Source organism: Arachis ipaensis, chromosome B9, assembly GCF_059453495.1.
Source record: "Arachis ipaensis isolate K30076 ecotype BB chromosome B9, ASM5945349v1, whole genome shotgun sequence".
Lineage (NCBI taxonomy): Eukaryota > Viridiplantae > Streptophyta > Magnoliopsida > Fabales > Fabaceae > Arachis > Arachis ipaensis.
In genome coordinates, this window is record NC_142444.1 from 95,400,331 (window position 1) to 95,404,182 (window position 3,852).

General features: G+C 34.2%; 1 non-coding gene across 1 annotated transcript; it reads left to right on the forward strand.

Moving 5' to 3' along the window:
• The first annotated feature begins 302 nt into the window (after positions 1–302).
• LOC148545536 (small nucleolar RNA R71) lies at positions 303–410 on the forward strand. The gene has a single exon (XR_015900929.1). It is a non-coding gene; the product is annotated as a small nucleolar RNA R71 (small nucleolar RNA).
• The last annotated feature ends 3,442 nt before the right edge of the window (positions 411–3,852 follow it).

The following is a 3,852-nucleotide window of genomic DNA, read 5'->3' on the forward strand; positions in this document are numbered from 1 at the left end:
GCTTGCATTCCATTCAGACTCTGGGAAATCATATTGACTTGCTGAGTCAATATTTTATTCTGAGCCAATATGGCATTCAGAGTATCAATTTCAAGAACTCCCTTCTTCATAGGCGTCCCATTGCTCACAGGATTCCTCTCAGAAGTGTACATGAACTGGTTATTAGCAACCATGTCAATGAGTTCTTGAGCTTCTACAGGTGTTTTTTTTAGGTGAATGGATCCACCTGCAGAAGTATCCAATGACATCTTTGATAACTCAGACAGACCATCATAGAATATATCCAGGATGGTCCATTCTGAAAGCATGTCAGAAGGACACTTTTTGGTCAATTGTTTGTATCTTTCCCAAGCTTCATAGAGGGATTCACCTTCTTTTTGTCTGAAGGTTTGAACATCAGCTCTAAGCTTGCTCAGCTTTTGAGGAGGAAAGAACTTGGCTAAGAAAGCCGTGACCAGCTTATCCCAAGAGTTCAGGCTGTCTTTGGGTTGAGAGTCCAACCACACTCTAGCTCTGTCTCTTACAGCAAAAGGGAAAAGCATGAGCCTGTAGACTTCAGGATCTACTCCATTAGTCTTAATAGTATCACATATCTGCAAGAATTCAGTTAAGAACTGAAAAGGATCTTCAGATGGAAGTCCATGAAACTTGCAGTTCTGCTGCATCAGAGAAACTAGCTGAGGTTTCAGCTCAAAGTTGTTTGCTCCAATGGCAGGAATGGAGATGCTTCTTCCATGTAAATTGGAATTAGGTGCAGTAAAGTCACCAAGCATTCTCCTTGCATTATTGTTGTTAGGTTCGGCTGCCATCTCCTGTACTTGTTCGAAATTTTCAATAAGGTTCTCTCTGGATTGTTGTAATTTAGCTTCTCTTAGTTTCCTCTTCAGAGTCCTTTCAGGTTCTGGATCAGCTTCAACAAGAATGCCTTTTTCTCTGTCCCTGCTCATAAGAAAGAGAAGAGAAAAAGAAAAGAAGAGGAATCATCTATGTCACAGTAAAGAGGTTCCTTATTGTTAGTAGAAGGAGAGAAAAATTCAAACACAGATGGAAGAGGGGGTTCGAATTTGATGAGTGATGTGAGGAAGAGATGTTAGTAGATGAATAAATAAATAGAATAAGATGAGAGAGAAGGAGAATTTTCGAAAATTATTTTTGAAAAAGAGTTAGTGATTTTTGAAAATAGTTTTTGAAAAATGTTAGTAATTTTCGAAAATTAAGATTTAAAAATTGAAATAATTAGTTAATTAAAAAGAAATTTTGAAAAAGAGGGAGATATTTTCAAAAATTTGAGAGAGAGAGAGTTAGTTAGATAGTTTTGAAAAAGATAAGGAACAAACAAAAAGTTAGTTAGTTAGTTGAAACAAATTTTTAAAAGATAAGAAGTTAGGAAGTTAGAAGAGATATTTTGAAATCAATTTTTTTTTGAAAAAGGTGAGATAAGAAGATATTTTTGAAAAGATATGATAGAAATTAGTTTTTGAAAAAGATTTGAATTTTAAAAATCACAATTAATGACTTGATTCACAAGAAATCACAAGATATGATTCTAGAACTTGAAGTTTGAATCTTTCTTAACAAGTAAGTAACAAACTTGAAATTTTTGAATCAAAACATTAATTGATTATGTTATTTTCGAAAATTTGATATAAAAATAAGAAAAAGATTTTTGAAAAATATTTTTGGAATTTTCGAAAATAACTAAGAAATTTGAAAAAGATTTTATTTTTGAAAAAGATTTTGAAAAAGATGAGATTTTTAAATTGAAAATTTGATTTGACTCATAAAAACAACTAGATTTTTAAAAATTTTTGAAAAAGTCAAATCTAATTTTCGAAATTTTAAGAGAGAAAAAGGGAAAGATATTTTTTTGATTTTTGAATTTTTAATAATGAGAGAGAAAAACAAGAAGAATGATGCAACGCATGAAATTTTTAGATTAAAACAATGAATGCATGCAAGAATGCTATGAATGTCAAGATGAACACCAAGAACACTTTGAATGTCAAGATGAACACCAAGAACATATTTTTGAAAAAAATTTTAATGCAAGGAAAACATGCAAGACACCAAACTTAGAATTCATTAATGCTTAGACACTAAGAATTCAAGAATGCATATGAAAAACAAGAAAAGACACAAAACATGCAAATGCAAAGATCAAACAAGAAGACTTACCAAGAACAACTTGAAGATCATGAAGAACACTATGAATGCATGAGAATTTTTGAAAAATGCATGATGCACATGCAATTGACACCAAACTTATAACATGACTCAAGACTCAAACAAGAAACACAAAATATTTTTGATTTTTATGATTTTATGATTTTTTTGTATTTTTATTTTAAAATTTTCAAAAATCATTTTGAAAAAGAAAAAATAAGGATTCAAAATTTTTCATATGAATTCCAGGAATCTTGTACTCTTTAGTCTAAAGGTCCAATCTGAGGGTTAGACATGGCTTAATAGCCAGTCAGGCTTTAGAATGGATTTACATCCATTGAGGTGATTAGTTGAAGATCAATCCCAAAGGAGTTTGGGTATGGCTTTTCAGCCAGATAGGATTCAACATGTTACCATAAAACTCTAGAATTCATTCTTGAAAGTTTTGAAGCCATAGAATAATTTATTTTTGAAAACATTATTTTTATTATTATTTTTTTTTGAAAACAAAAGAAAAATTTTTGAAAGATTTTTGAAAAATTTTTGAAAACTTTTTGAAAAGAAAACGAAAAGAAAGTTACCCAATCTGAGCAACAAGATGAACCGTCAGTTGTCCAAACTCGAACAATCCCCAGCAACGGCGCCAAAAACTTGGTGCCCAGAAATTGTGATTACACTTTGATTATGTAAAATTCATTGCTCTTTCTTTCCCTGGTAATGGCGCCAAAAACATGATGCCAATACCATGGTTCACAACTTCGCACAACTAACCAGCAAGTGCACTGGGTCGTCCAAGTAATACCTTACGTGAGTAAGGGTCGAATCCCACGGAGATTGTTGGTATGAAGCAAGCTATGGTCACCTTGTAAATCTCAGTCAGGCAGATATAAAATAGTAATGGGGTTTTCGAAAATAATACTAAAATAAGGATAGAAATACTTATGTAATTCATTGGGTAGAATTTCAGATAAGCGTGTAGAGATGCTTTCGTTCCTCTGAACCTCTGCTTTCCTGCTATCTTCATCCAATCAATCTTACTCCTTTCTATGGCTAGCTTTATGTAAGGATGTCACCGGTGCCAATGGCTACTTTCGATCTCTCTCGGGAAAATGATCCAAATGCTCTGTCACAGCACGGCTAATCGTCTGGAGGCATCACCTTTGTCGTTGGTTGCATCCTATTCCTCCCTGTGAAAATGATCCGATGCGCTGTCACTGCATGGCTAATCATCTGAAGGTTCTCGATCATACTGGAATAGGATTTACTATCCTTTTGCGTCTGTCACTACGCCCAGCACTCGCCAGTTTGAAGCTCGTCACAGTCATTCAATCCCAGAATCCTACTCGGAATACCATGGACAAGGTTTAGACTTACCGGATTCTCATGAATGCCGCCATCAATCTAGCTTATACCACGAAGATCCCAATATCTTGGACTCGGTCCCCTGTATTAGTAATCTAAGAGATACTCATTCAATCGAAGGTAGAACGGGAGTGGTTGTCAGGCACGCGTTCATAGGGAATGATGATGATTATCACGTTCATCACATTCAGGTTGAAGTGCGAAGGAATATCTTAGAAGTGGAATAAGTTGAATTGAATAGAAAATAGTAGTACTTTGCATTCATTTTTGAGGAACAGCAGAGCTCCACACCTTAATCTATGGAGTGTAGAGACTCTACCGTTGAAA